The sequence below is a fragment of the Thamnophis elegans genome, chromosome 5 (assembly GCF_009769535.1).
Source record: "Thamnophis elegans isolate rThaEle1 chromosome 5, rThaEle1.pri, whole genome shotgun sequence".
Classification (NCBI taxonomy): domain Eukaryota; kingdom Metazoa; phylum Chordata; class Lepidosauria; order Squamata; family Colubridae; genus Thamnophis; species Thamnophis elegans.
In genome coordinates this window covers 36,724,628-36,740,652 of record NC_045545.1, presented here as the reverse complement: position 1 = coordinate 36,740,652, position 16,025 = coordinate 36,724,628, and the positions used below count along the sequence as shown (strand labels likewise).

Sequence of the window (16,025 nt, the reverse complement as noted above, 5' to 3'; positions counted from 1 at the left end):
TTTACGAGTCTGTATTAAAATAGATAGAAATATTTTCACTAAATTTTATAGATCTATATTTCAGGAACCTATCAGAAGTTAGGGCAAGATAAGAGTGGAAGAATGAATTTTGTTGCAGGTCATGGGGATTTTTTCAGCATCTTAAAAGTGGAGCGCATGTGTATTGAACTAGCAATACCCATTTAATAACAAAAGGAAATGGCTGAATTAAATTTGGTAAAGTTGCAAGCGAGCTGTAAAAAGCTTGTGGTTTTTAAAATCATAGAATCAGAAGGGATACTGGAGGTCTTCTAGTCTAGCCCCTTGTCCAAGGCAGGAGTCTTTATATCATCTGAGACAAATGGCCGTCCAGTCTTTTGAAAACCTGTAGCAAATGAATTAAGATTCCATTGATTTTAATTGTTCTTACTGTCAGATTTCTCCTTATTTCCAACTTGAGTCTCCTTCTGACAAGTTTCCATTGCTTCTTGTCCTGTCCTCAGGTGCTATTGCTGCCGCCTCCTCCTCCTCCTCCAACAGCACCAACACATTTGCTGCCCAGTGCTGCGGCTGAGGTGAAGTCGCCAAAGCTCCCGCTGGCGCCCCTGCAGCGTTGGGCAGAAATCCGTGCTGTTGGAGGAGGAGGAGGCGAACCAGCCTGCCACCGCCGGCCACCGCCAGCCCCGCCGCTCTTCCCGCCCCCTTCCCAGCCCCACAGTTCAGTGGTCGCAGCAGAAACAGCCCCGGGTCTCCGCTGCCGCTCCCCGCATTTTCTGGATGGGGTCTCGCAGGAAGGAATCCCCTCTCCAAGGGATCCCCATCCAGAAAATGCAGGGAGCAGCAACGGAGACCCGGGGCTGTTTCTGCTGCGACCGCTGGACTGTGGGGCTGGGAAGGGGGCAGGAAGAGCGGCGGAGCTGGCGGTGGCCGGTGGTGGCAGGCTGGTTCACCTCCTCCTCCTCCAACAGCACTGCCGGACCCAGTTGTAGCCGCCTGCAAAGGACTTCCACACGTTTCCTTTGCAGAAATCTCTGCGCAGCAGATAGAAACTGCTGCACGGGGTTTTCTTGCAACGTGCGCGGCCGCGCAGCCACGCACCTTAGAGGGAACAGTGACTGGCAGTAACTAAATTTGATAGATGGATGGAAAGGGATTGGATAGGATAGGATAACCGTGCCTCATATGATCTTTTCCCCTTAAAAGTATTTATTAAATACTATTTCTTTCAGCAAGCTTCCAAAGAGTAAAACAATGTGGATGTCATATTCCAATGACTCCTTTTGACATGTCCACCAGGAACCAGAGGAAACTTCTGTATATATATGATGAACATGCCAAAGTGCCTTGTATATTTCCAGTGAACTTCTAGACATGACAGATGAGTCTGCCTGAGATCAGCCTTGATGAGAAGAGCATAACTGTTGTAGTTTAAGAAGGTAAATAGCATTGGCTACACAAACTTAATTGATAAGATTATAATAGACTGAGACCTATCCTTAAAAAGTGAACTGTTCAACAGCATCCATGATTTCCTTATGAATCAAAATTTCTTCTATTTATTCAAGCTTCAAAGAGTGCAGTTCAGTTCTATGTTGTATATTTTAAAGGAGGGGTATTAAATTCTGTGACTTAGAGAATGGGGAGATTCTTGCTCAGATCACTTCTGGTTGTAAACAGCCCTTGTCTCCTGCTTCCCTCCTCCAAGTTGCCAGACTCCATGAAAATGTAAGTGTGGCCAAAAGAAAGGTAGTGTCATAAACAATATCCAGAGAATCACACTGTCTGGCAAGAAAACACAAATCTGTGCCCTGCTGCATCATGTGAACCCACAACACAGAATATGCTGCTGAGATTTGTCTTACTCTCCTATGAAGGAAAGAGCAACAGCAGCACTCCTTTGACAGATATGTGCTTTATGAAACATTAGCACCATCTGCTGGAACATGAAATAGGTTGTCTTGTATAGTGACAATAAAAGGAAAAGAAATTACTAGATAAGACCAACGTTTGTCAGTATGAATGGTCGGAAAGAAGGGAAGGAAGGAAGGAAGGGAAGGAAAGAAAGAAAGAAAGAAAGAAAGAAAGAAAGAAAGAAAGAAAGAAAGAAAGAAAGAAAGAAATCCCCAGTCAGCTTGCTTTAAAGGTGAACCAGTCCTGAAAATGTTTGGAATTCTTGATTCCCTCCCAATTTAACCCAATACTTTGGGGGACATTCTCACTTTATCTCATGTCTAAAACTCAGAAAAATCCCTGGATCTGAGTATTTACATAGCAGTTTCTGCTGTTGTTGTTAGTTGCGAAGTCGTGTCCAACCCATCAAGATCCCATTGACAACGTTCCTCCAGGCTTTCCTGTCCTCTACTATCCTCTGGAGTCAATTTAAGCTCACACCTACTGCTTCGGTGACTCCATCCAGCCACCTCATTCTCTGCTGTCCCCTTCTTTTTCCCTCAATCTTTTGCAGGGTTAGGCTCTTCTCCAGTGAGTCCTTAATGTAGAGACTGTACTGACCTTTTTTTCTTTTTTTCTTTCTTTTTTTTTCTTCTTTTTTCTTTAATTTCGTTGGTTTTAATATATTTTAGATTGTGTTTGATAAAAAGCTATACCGTGTACGGGCTCTGGGAAGTCGGGGGGGGGGAAGGGAGGTGGGGTCATAGGAGGGAGGGGGGAGGGGGGAAATATAGTATGTGCCAGATTTTAAAGTAACATGATTGCACTTGTATACTGTTGCATTTTTAATGGGAGGAAGCTAACTGCTTCCAACATCTGTCAATCGGCTCGTCACAAGAGTCCATCACGACAGAAACCCAATATTTTTACTGTTGCCTTTTGTTATATTTGTGGTTTTTTTTTATTTGTGCTGATAAATAATTGGGGCTTACCAGGGGTTGTGACACTAATATATACCTTCTTCCCTGGCTTCAGCTGATAAGGAGGAGACCTGTGGCTTGATGGCTAAGACGTTTGCCTAAGATGCAATACAGCACAGGTTCGAATCCCAGTAAGGGTATGGCTAGCTGATGAGAGCTAAATAGCTTGAAATAGATCTATACTAGTCTCCCTTTATTTATTTATCAGCACAAATAAAAAAAACACAAATATAACAAAAGGCAACAGTAAAAATATTGGGTTTCTGTCGTGATGGACTCTTGTGACGAGCCGATTGACAGATGTTGGAAGCAGTTAGCTTCCTCCCATAATTGGGGCTTACCAGGGGTTGTGACACTAATATATATATATATATATATATATATATATATATATATATATATACACATACACATACACACACACACACACACACACACACACACACACACACAGACACACATATTTATTTCACGGTGTAGGTATGTTGGTCTTGTTGTATTCGGGTCTCTTCTCGTGTAAGATTGAGATTGTCTTGGCAATGTTTCGGTGATGGAAACTTCTTTTAACCAGCTGACTTATGGCACGCATGTGATGCAAAGGATGCAATCCAGAGGTTGGATTTTCTTCCCCAAAAATGCACACACAAGTGAAAATTATCATTGGACTCTAGAAACAAAATGGACTTTTTTAAAAAAAATGTTCCTTATTTGCTGTATAAAACAACCTGAACAAGTTTAGTGCCAGAAACTGCTTACCCGGAAAATATGAACCGGCACCAACACTCATTTGAAACAAGATTTTTAGATTTACTGATCATTCTTCTTGTCTACTAACAATTCAGTTGTCTAATGGGTTGCTCTGTATTTGGCTGGTTGAGGAATTGTTGGAAAAACATCAAAGAAAATCACTCCTATTTCTGATTCTTCTGCAGTCTACCAGCAGAAAAGGGGTGATAATGATGTTTTCTCCATAATGTACAGTAGATGGAAAGAAATATTCTCAGTTCCAGATGATAGGTACCTTGATTTCCACTGCTTTTCCACTAAATTCCTTCTTCTTACATAAGGACTTCATATGATTTAACTAGCAGATATTGTTTTGGTTCAAGCTCATACAGGTTTGGGTGAGTTGTTGTTTTTAAATGGCTTTTAATTGTTTTGAAAAGATCTTAGACCTTCTCACACTAGATAAGAAGAATCTAATCATTAAATTTAAGAGAAACTAGTCTGCTGTCAGCATTACTGTACTGAACCAATGAATGGTCATTCTGTTGGCTACTGTTTAACAAAACAAAGCAAGCCTTATAGATACAAAGAATGCAGTGGCTATAAATTCATTCATTCATTCATTCATCTCTCTCCTTCCTTCCTTCCTTCCTTTCTTCCTTCCTACCTTCCTTCCTTCCTTTTTTTCTTTTTTCTTTTCTTCTTTCTTTCTTTCTTTCTTTCTTTGAAAAAATTTCAACAAGTATACTTCCTGAGTAATTTTTAACTGTTTATTTATTTCCATAATGATTTAACTATTACATCATTTACATAATGATTATGTAACTTGCAGATGAGCTCCAGTTAAGATGCTTTAGATCATACAGCAGGTCTAGGTTGCTAGTTTTGGATTTCACACTTTTAAAATAACAACCTCAGAAACTAATGTGGTCAATCCATGATATTTCTGAACAATCAGTCCATCATAAGGGAGAATGTGTGTCTCAGTGGATCTCTTTCAGTTCACATTCTTAAACACAAACATTCCCACCTAACCACAGCACTAAAATGCCCTGGCAGTTCTTATAGTAATGTCTCCCTGCGCCCATGTCATTGTTGTATGTCACTGATAACAATCAAATAGAGTTAAGAATCACAAATGTGTGATGGGATGCTAGATAACCTTAATACTTAAATAAATAATAAAGACATGTGCTGGTATTATATTTTCTGAATATTTGGACACTATCCAAAGACAGCATTTAAGCACTTTAGGCTTCCTAATCCATCACCCTGGAGAGTAACTGGTAATTACTAGGAATAGAAACAGTGGATACAGTGGCATAGGCAGTTATATGCACAGTCAGGATATGCTTCAGTTGTGGGATTCAAAACTTTTTACTACCGTTTCTGTAGGCATGGCTTGGTGGGAGTGGCAGGGGAAGGACACTGTAAAATCTCCATTCCTCCCCCCTCAAGGGGAAGGTTACTGCAAAATCCCCATTTTCTCCCGACTATCTGGGATTTGGGAGGCAGAGAATAGATGGGGGTGGGGCCAGTCAGAGGTGGCATTTACTGGTTCTCCAAACTACTCCAATTTCCGCTACTGGTTCTCCAGAACTGGCCGGAACCTGCTGAATACCACCTCTGATATGCTTATAGTATTCTGCAAGCTGTCTTGGTTGCCAGTATACTTCGGGATCTAATTTAAGGTGATGGTAATAACTTGTAAAGCGCCATATGGCTTAGGACCAGGCAATCTGAGATATTTCCCAATTACAACTACATATCCCAGCTGGTCCAGCCAGGGAGGTGCATTTTATGAGTCCCTTCTCCAAAGGAGTGTATTTGGTGGGTGTCAAGAAGAGCCCCTTTTCTGCTGTGGTGTCCACTCTTTGGAACATTATTCCTCCAAATCTTACATTGGCCTGATTCTCCAGGATTTTAAGAAAAACGTGGCTGTGCCATCATGCCTGGCAATGGTCTGTAATAGTTGGGAGCTTTTACAATGCTGTGTTGATGCAATAATGGATTTTGCACTGACCATAATTATTTAAATGTAGTTGTTGGTGTTTTGATATGTTTGTACATCTGTTTTAACTTCTTTTTATTAGATTGTTGCTGTTAACTGTTGGAAGCCACCCAGGATCACTTAATAAGAAGGGCAGATATACAAACCAAATGTAATGTTACTGTTCTTTTCTATGACTGAACCAGGTGATGATAGTATTTTAACACAGTGGTGGGCATATGCCTTTCACTTATTCAAGACAAGCACTGATTTATGGAAAATGCAAGGCTGTTTTAAGGAATTAAGAGATCCAATGCAATACCCAGCTTGAATCTTCCACATCTATGGAGAGCTCCAGATTAGCAAAGCAAATAGATTCCAGAAAAACAAGACAGTACAATTCTGCATTCCAAAAGGAATATCCACAGAACCTGAATTAAAAATTAAATGTGCATCTATAAGGAGTAGATGTAAACATCACCATGCAGTAACATTCTCTTTAGCCCAAGCTGCCCAGTTGGCTAACAAAAGTTGTATTAGTAAATGGGGAGACCCACACTGATTAAGTCTATTTGTATATAGGTAGCCCTCGACTTATAACATTTAGGTGACTATTTGAAGTTACATGATAGCAATAGCAGTTAGACTTATATACTGCTTCATAGGGCTTTCAGCCCTCTCTAAGCGGTTTACAGAGTCAGCATATCGCCCCCACAGTCTGGGTCCTCATTTCACCCACCTTGGAAGGATGGACGGCTGAGTCAACCTTGAGCCGGTGAGATTAGAACCGCTGAACTGCAGGTAACAGTCAGCTGAAGTGGCCTGCAGTACTGCACCCTAACCACTGCACCACCTCTAACTGAAAAAAGTGACATCTGCTTTTCACACAACCGTTGCAGCATCTCTATGGTCATGTGATCAAAATTCACACGCTTGGCAACTGGTTCATATTTATGACGGTTGTAGTGTCTTGGGATGATGTGATCACCTTTTGCGACCTTCTTATAAGCAAAGTCAGTGAGGAAGCCAGATTCACTTAACAACTGTGGCAAGAAAGGTCATAAAATGGAGTAAAATTCACTTAACAACAGTCTCGCTTAGCAACATAAATTTTGGACTCAATGATGGTTGTAAGTTGAGGACTACCTTTATTTACATGGAGGTATGTAACTCATTGGGAGATCTGCTTATCCAGAAACCCCATCAGCTCCAGGCAAAATCATAAACTGCCAGAGACAGAATAGTGGAGATATGCTCTTGCTCGCCCATAGCCCACTTCAATCTTTTCTTGGATGTAAGGCAATCTTGGAAAATGCTATCTATAGATCTGAAATAGAGTATTATGGCTTTTGCAAAGAATGTTGTTAGAAGGATGGTGCCTGGATTGACACAAATATGTGTTTTCATGTGTAGTAATCTGCATATAGTTAGAAATAATTAGAGATAAAGGTGTCTTTTAGCCTTGAGAAAAGTGTTTGCTTTCTAGCTTTCTGCTAAATCCCAAGTCCTGATAGGTATCTGTCCTTCCCTACCTCACTCGGCAAGATAGTAATTAGTCCTTGCCATTTTCATGCTCCTGCTAACTATGTATGCAGAGAAGTATAGTGCAAATAAATTCTGTAGTTGTTTACTAAGAGTGGGATTTCTCTGTCATCTCCTCAGTTAGAACATGTCCTCGTGGAAAAAAAAGAGCTGAGAGAAATTGTTTAAATTGCTCTAATTGCTTTTGTGTGAGAGACAGTGAGTGACATGTCTTCAACCAGTATCATCTTTCTAGTGTGATAATTATGCTAGAGCCTGAAGCTAGTAATTTGCCAGATTTTCCAATTGACTCCCAGTAGTCATACAAGTCAAGGCAAATTCACTTGATAGCATTTATAATTTCTTAGATTTATGTCAGGCTGTTATGTTATCAAAATTTTCAGCTGTTGGTGCATCAGCAAAGTAAGTTAGATTGGAAAACCTACAGTTATGCACATGCTCCCTCAAAAGGCTTAACTTCTGCAGGTAACTTAACTGACTGTTGAAAGCAATCATCCATTTTGTACCCAAGCAATTTCTTAAAGCATAGTTAGTTTTGAAGAAGCCACAGCTTATATGAAATATCTGGATAGTCATTCCAGACTTTATAGTGTAAATATCTTCAAAAGAATGTTTCTAGGTCCTTTCCTCAAATTTATTTTTCCAAGGATAGAACCAATGGAAGGGAGAGCTGGCAATAATGTCTTCATTTTAAGCATAACCTAGATGCTCTTAATAAAAGAGCAAAAAGGGATGCAGTGGCTCAGTGGCTACGATGCTGAGCTTGTCAATCAGAAGGTTGGCAGTTCAGCAGTTCGAATCCCTAGTGCCACATAATGGAATGAGTTCCTGTTACTTGTCCCAGATTTTGCCAACCTAGCAGTTCAAAAGCATGTAAAAAAGGCAAGTAGAAAAATAGGGACCAATTTGGTGGGAAGGTAACAGTGGTTGATGCACCTTTGGCATTTAGTCATGCCAGCCACATGACCACTGAGATGTCTTTGGACAGTGCTGGCTCTTCAGCTTTGAAACGGAGATGAGCACTGCCCCCTAGAGCCAGAAACAGCTAGTGTGGGATATTCTTTACCTTTTCCTAATAAAAGAACTGTGTGAACATTGGGATGCATACGGAAACCATAGCTTTTAGAATTCACTAGGAAGACAGAAAAACTCAAAGAAATAAATGTACTACTGTGATATACCAAAACATTATTCTGCATTTTAATCCCTTTCCCATCAATTTAGTAGAAAACTAGATTAAGATTAAGGTAAATTTAAGGAAGCAACATTCCACATATGGCTTCCTCAAATTTCTGTTAATCAGAGTAGAAAAAGAGTGACCATTTGATTTTTAATTCTACTCAATTAATCTGCAGCCAAACCGGTTAAATTAAATCTGAAAACAAAACAAAACATGCAAACGTCTTCTTTAAGGTCTCTTTCAAAAAGCAAGGAGACCAGAGAGTGGTAGAAGAAAGTTAAAAAGTAAAAGAAAAGGGGTACTATATTGTGATAAAATGTATATAGGCTGCGGAAAGCAATTCCATTAAAAAATAAATAAATTCTAAAGCATGCTGCGAATGAGGTGGCATATTTGGCAAAAGAAGAAAATGTTGCACAGTTTGTTGTTGCTGTTTAAGGGGGGAAATATTAATAAAGGCTATGCTATGAAGTGTCACAGAACATCCCATGGGGATCTTTTGGTCTCAGTTTGAAATTGCTGCAAATTTAAATGAAATAATTTCAACCTCATGCTCGGTGTAGTAGCTTGATTTCAGATCTAGGCTAGGATTCTGATTTTAAATTCCTCTGCTCAATGGAGAAAGCAAACAATAATTATGCAATGGAAATCAGGTTCCAGAGAAGGAACCAAGTATCACTTAGAACGTAAAGCTTGAGATTTTAATGGAGCAGAATGGCTATGTCTTGGTTTTAATTGGATTTCCAGCACTATCGCTCCCCGCCCCCCGAGGAAAATGAATCTTTTGCAGCATAATAATGTTTACATGCTATTTCTTAAGATAGTGTGATAATTGTTTGCTTTTATCAGAAGCCTTTCACATTCCCAATCCTCACAATTCAGCATAAACATACACATGCACACACATGCACAATCCAATGCAAGAGATTACATGGATTTTATTTAAAAAAACAACAATGACAGCACATTTTTATAATTTAGAGTTATGAAAAAGGGATTTGGCAATAGGGGATTCTGAATCATTGATGATAGATGAATATTGCCTTCTAGTTATAGGCAGCATAACGTAACTACCAGCTGCCACTTCTGAACATACATTCTTCATCCAGCTAAACTCTTCTTAGGCCTGCCTCTTATTATGTAATGTTTATAGTGCAAATAAATCCAACTCTACTGTAATAGCTATAACAAATGAAAAAGGCAAAAAGCATAGAGTTCAGAAAAAGGCTAGTGAATTGCTACAAACAAGCATACCTTAAACTTTTGAGCTTTTTGCAATTGGCAATTCTGAGTTAAGTTACAAAGCTGCCTATAAATGAACCACAAGTCAAAGGACAATGTTTAAAGTCAATTTTAAAAAAAGTTGGAATATAAGATTTTTTTAAAAAAAAACTTATTTGGTAGATATTTCTTTTTGCTTACTATCTGCACAATCAAGAGATTCATTAGAAATAGCCAGAATGATGACTACTATTAGACTACTTTTGTGCTGCCTGATATACCTTAAGGTTAGGGTTAGGCTTAAACAAAACCAATATGGTGTAGGGACTTAAGAATTGGATTTGTCTAGGGAAACATATTTTATATCCCTGCTTACCTAGAGAACTTGCCTCTGCATATCCATGAAGGAAAAGGAGGGAGGAAGAGAGGGAAAAGAATATATGAGACATATTAAATTACTGTTCTGAGTTCCTTGAGGCTGAAAAAGTGAATGTATTAAATAACATGTGCAGAGCTGTTCTTTAACTCTTGTACTGTACCAGGAAGTGATTTTGACTGGAGCGTATTTCCTCATAAGCTATACTCAAATCCTTTCCAAGAGAAACAAGAAAAACAAGAACAGACTCTGTTGACATCCTGGCTTTATGAGTAGGCACATGAAATAAGTTGAGAATAGCCATATATTTCAGTGGCTGGAACTGTGTATAAACCCTCAGACGAGTAGTACCAATTATTCATTTGATGGAAATATTGTACCCTGTTCCTCATGAAATAATCCCCATCACAACTTCAAGTACTATTCTTCTCTCCTTTTGACAGTTCCACAATTTTGTAAATTTTGTAAAACTCTACTGTGGGTTAGAATTGCTGATGGCTAAAGTGATGCTTCCCCACCAGTGGTGGGCTTCAAATTTTTTTAGCCAGCCATGTGACCAAGTGGGAGTGGCTTGGCATTCATGTGACTGAGTGGCCATGGCCAACTTGTTAAATGTGGTGAAACACACTTAACAACACTTTTCCTTAGCAACCAAAATGTTGGCTCAGAAACTCTGGCATTGAAGTGTGCATCTTAAAGTTGTTACAAGACTCTTGCACCCCTAATCCTTTAGAAAAAAATCCAGGGATGTTCAAACTTGACAGCTTTAAGACTTTAAGGTTTAAATAGGACTTGTGGGCGGGGTGATTGGTGAGCCAGTCAATCAGTGAGCGGTGGGCGGGGCAAGCATGATGTGGATGGGCAGGGGGAGGGAGCTGGAACCAGTTCTAAACAGCATGGTAGATTTGTGGAACTTCTCCTATAGAAGATGTCAGAACTGGCAGGAGCCCGTCCCTGTTCCCCACCCAAGATACACAACTTCTCTAGATATTCTTCTCAGCGCAGATAATTCAGGGATCTGATTAGGTCTGGCTGTGTAGACAAGAGAAGTAGGAAAGGGGAGTTATTGGTACAATGGATGAGTCTTCATTAGAAGTGGGTTCCTACCTATTCGGTCTGGTTCGGCCGAATAAGTAGTAACTCCGGCAGACACATGATCATACCAGTTCTATGATCGGTGGCACCATCTTGATTTTCCGTTCTGCACATGCGCAGAATAATCTTCATTTTAAAAATGTAATTTTTATTCATTTTTTAATGTTGTGTGCAGGTCATTTTAAATGAAAATGTGCACGGGTGCAGAACACAATTTTTTTACTACCGAACTGGTAGCAATGGTAACCAAAACTCACCTCTCGTCCTGATTCTCCCATTGCCAAGAGGCCTGAAAGCCCTGAAAACCCATGACCAGAGACCAGAGGGGCTAATAGGAGCCAGGCAGCCCCAAATAATACTTAGATATGTAGAGCTATAAATAGCTTGCATGGCCTAGTTTGTGCACCACTTTAAAACTGGAACAGAAAAAGTCAAGTTAATTCTGTCTTCTTGATGGATCAGGGGCTATCTGAAAACCCAATTAATATTAGGATAAGTTATTGCAGTGTTCAGTACATCCAAGTCAGGATTCCCTGGAGTCTTAGTTGCTTATAAAAATGTTCTTTTGACTCTTTTCAGTTTTTTCATAGCACTGAGAATACCTAAGAGATGTTTTGTGTGGGAATTTCCATTTTAGTTTTAAAATGTACACTTTCTCTGGGGAGGTATTGTAGGGCTATTGCTGAAAATGGAATGTTATTCCATGCTTTATGAAAGAGGCTTTAAGTACATCTTCCTACCGTGTATTATGTTACATTACTTTAACAATATTTCTGAATACTGCAGTCAATACTGCTACAAACTACATTTTTACCTGTGTGTATTGCCTTAAACTTCAGTTTATACTCTACTAATAAAAGCTATTTGCTGGTGCTTCAGCATCGGTATTGCTGTAATACCAATTTCTGAAGTATTACACTTTGATATCAAGTGTTCTTCTGGATTTCAGAGCTTAAATGTTGAAGCCATATTGCTCAGTTTTAAAATTACTATAAATATGAAGTCTGCAAAATACTCATCATTGTATAATGATGGTATTGTTTTTTCCTATAAATGCACCAAAAATATATTGAAACAGTTGTTTTTCCCTCAACCTTTTGTAGTTTTTGTTGTAAGCCAGATATCTATTCTCCCTTTCCACACAGCCTCCCATACTTAGATAGGGTCTACTAGATTCCTGATTTTTAGTCCTTAAATTCTTACATGTCATTTTTTATTATTTTTTATCAGAATATAAGATACAAAGGAAAATAGAAAAAAATAATGGAAAACCAGGAGAAGGAAAAAGGACTTCCCATTTTCTTTGGCACAGTAGAAGATAACATTACAAGGTCAACTTTTTACTTTTATACAATAGTATATACTAGCCATTTCTATAACACCGAACCTTTCTAATCAACAAAAAAAAAAGGCAAAATTTCATTTTTTTCTCCCATCACACACAGTTCAGAAACTCAAATCTATAAACCTGCTCTGTACACGTGGATAATGCTAGAGTGCTGATTCTTGGTTTAAAGAATTCTGTGTATTTGCAATTTAATTTTTTTTTAAAACAAAAGTAGTTTAGATCTCTTTCCTAACTTTTTTTTCCTCTTTTTTGTAAGCCGCCCGGAGTCCTTCGGGATTGGGCGGCATATAAATTTTACAAATAAATAAATAAATAAATAAATAAATAAATAAATAAATAAATAAATAAATAACTGGCAATAGAGAAAAAGTATTTGTATAGGCTAGTCTAGTGCTAAGAATTCCTCTCGAACAATACCTAGCACCAGCCTACACAAAGACTTTTAATTTCTCCAAAGCTCTGTATGAATGCCAGAGTCATAAGTCATGACTTCTGTGATGTAAAAATCTATCTCTTCCTCTTGGTATTGGATTAAAACAAGTATCTGTCTATAAATCATTTTTTTCTGAAGTCACTGAACCCTTCTGTTAGTTATTTTAGTTTATCAGGGTTCTGTGGCATTAGTGTTATATGCAATGTATGGTTTTTCTCCCACAGTAGCTAGTAAAATAGCTTTACTACCACATTCTTCTCTTCTTTTTATCAATAACAAATATAAAGTTTTGCTTCCACTGCTATCAGTGTTGCAGGTATGTTGAGGTAAAAGACTAGTAATGTGGGTACTAGTTTCTCCATTATCAATGTGCTCTCTCTCTCTCTCTCTCTCTCACACACACACACACACACACACACACACACACACAAACACATATCATATGTTCTGTTTATAATGAATGGAATAACTTAAGAACAAGTGGCATTATTTATTAAATAATAATTTTGGGGGAATAGAGTAGGGTTACTGTTTTCTCCTTTCTCTTCAACAGACTGTATGTTTTTCTCCATTTCTGTTCCTCTTCTCTAATTCTGTTTCTATTTTCTGAACTATGTGCATTGCATATTCTAGTAAAATAGGCTATTACTCTAATAAATCCCAGATCACATGGAGAGCTGAATCTGGGAAGGACTTTGGGAAACACAATTCTTAATAGAGTTGAGACAGAAATGTATTTCAGAAGTATTTTGAGTACCCACAGACTACTAAAAACCCCTTCTCTGAGGGCCATTTGTGGCCCTGGTCCCCCAACTGAGGATACATACTACAAATATCTTGAATTTGCTTTGAATTCTCAGTCAACCTCAATTATTTTGCCTGTTTATGTAGAATCACATTTACATTTTCATATTAAAAGTGCTCTCTTACTATTTTGAAATGAAATGCAACCAGACAAAGATGAAAGTCTTAGGTGGAGCACACCGACTGAAATGATCAATGGCCAGTTTTTCTGGGTGGGTGGTTTTGACAGAAGTTGGCAACGTAAGATAAATAAGCCAAGCCAAAGCAAATGTCATTCAGCCAAGTATCAAGTTGTGAAACCCAGCTGAGAGAAGGAGGGTGTACCAGGAAGGAATGCACATAACGTTAAATGTAAAGGTGGATTCCCGGGCCAGCTTATTGCTTTCTTTCATTTTGACATGAACCAAAAATGATGCAAGACAGGAATAATACTGAGAAGAAAAGAGCCAAGAAAAAGGAAGGAGAAGAGTTCAAGGTATTGTGTTCCTCAGGAACAGGTGGTGGTGGTGGTGGTGGTGGTGGTGGTGGTGGTGGTAGTGGTGGTGGTGATGAAGGAAGTGTCAGGATGAAAGGTTGGGTTTTTCAATTGCTTATTAAAGAGAGCTTAGCTCTTCTTATGCTTCTGTTATGCTTAAGAATGGTATTTATGTTTTCATCATTGTCATCAAACATGTAGGATCGGTTGCAAAAGTTCCAGGATTATATTATACTTATATTTATTATATTTACTTGATAGCATTCTTTATAGAAAGATTCAGGGATACACTCAGGTTTCCTTTAGGGTCATTTCTACCTACAAAGACTGTGAAGGTGAGTTAGATGGATCTCTGGTAATCTTCTGTATCTCTCATGACACTTGTATTTGGAAGGGCAGAACAAGAAGACCTCAAAAGAAAGAGTAACACTTCAGACTTTTATGTGGTTTCTGACATTTCTAGAATTAAATTAAATTAAATTCAAGAGTATCTTCAGGATACAATTAAACAACAAACACCGAGATGGCAACTGTGACAGTGCAATCAAAGCTCCACCTGCTTTATATGTGTCGTTTTAATCATACTATGGCATCTACCAACTTGACTTTTTTTTTTTTACCACACTGTGCAGAATGTTTGTTTGTGATTCAGATGTGGAAAAAGCTGTATCTTTCTCCGGAAGCTTTCCAAAGGCAAAAAAAGAAATAGAGGAGGGAAGAGAATATACTTTTGTGTCTGACTTCAGAACTTCAAGATAAGTTCTGCAGTAAAACATTCTGATGTATTTTATATAGTGAAAGTGATAGCATGGCTAAAAGTGACATTAAGACATTTCATTAAAAATCTGGCAGGAGAGAGAAGGGGGGTAGGGAGGGAGAGAGAGGGGGAGGGGAAGGGAGGGGGAGAGAGAGATATTAAACACTTGGTCAATTTTCTAATACTAAAAAAAGTGGATAGTTGAATAATGATAGGTATAAGCCAGTTTGATGCTAGGTAGGCTGTCAAGATGAGGACATTTTCAGCTTACTCACATTTATTTTTGCTCAATTTGTAGATTGTCTCTTCCCTAACTGCCAGCTTTTCCCACAACTGGTAATGTGCTTCTATTATTGTGAACATTGTGAAAGATTAAATGTAAATAATCCCCAACACATCTCGGGTAGCCATTAATTCTGGACACAGGAACACGAGAAAAACACGAACGTTTTACTGACCAGAGCAAAGTAATTCTGGCTGTATATTAAACTTTCTGCTTTATACCCACAAGATGGTGCTGTGTTAATACAAACCGCTTTGTGTTGCACCATTGCTAAAAGGTTTCTTGAAATTGTTTTATTAGGATGGGCACTTTATAACTTATTCCTCTAATATTTATTCTCTACAAATTAAATCTCATTGAGTTCAGTAAGACAATATACCTTTGTGAGTTCAGGAAGGCTGTGACTAATGTAAAACAAAGTGACCAGGCCCGCAGAAATGTTTGGGATCACCTGGGAACAGCTGCCAAAATAATTGCAGAAGCCTGTGGGGAGGGTGGAATGGAACAGTTTTAATGATTTGAAGAGAAATGCTTCATTTGCACCACTGCAGGAATATGCACCTATTTGTATCCAAAGCAGTGTTTTGGGGAAGATGTTGGTTCAGCTGCTGTATAAACCCAGAATCAAGCTTAAGGGGGTACCCAAAGATGGACTGAGCACTCCAAAGTCTCCTTTTCATTTTGGAACTGACTAGTTGCACATTGCAAGAGATTTGGTGTCTCAGTGGCTAAGACACTGAGCTTCTCAATCAGAAAGGTCGGCAGTTTGGCGGTTCGAATCCCAAGTATCACGTAACGGACTCCCATTACTTGTCCCAGCTCCTGCAAACCTAGCAGTTCAAAAGCACATAAAAATGCAAGTAGAAAAATAGGAAACCCCTTTGGTGGGAAGGTAACAGCATTCTGAGAGCCTTCGGCATTCAGTCATGCTGGCCACAGAGATGTC

The 16,025-nt window shown here is 38.8% G+C and overlaps 1 protein-coding gene across 1 annotated transcript in view; it reads left to right on the top strand.

Moving 5' to 3' along the window:
* Positions 1–13,863: 13,863 nt before the first annotated feature.
* SLC5A9 (solute carrier family 5 member 9) overlaps positions 13,864–16,025 on the top strand; it is a 64,485-nt gene continuing 62,323 nt past the window's right edge. Inside the window, 1 exon segment of the mRNA XM_032218843.1 lies at positions 13,864–14,039. The gene's annotated coding sequence lies outside the window, so the exon portion shown is untranslated.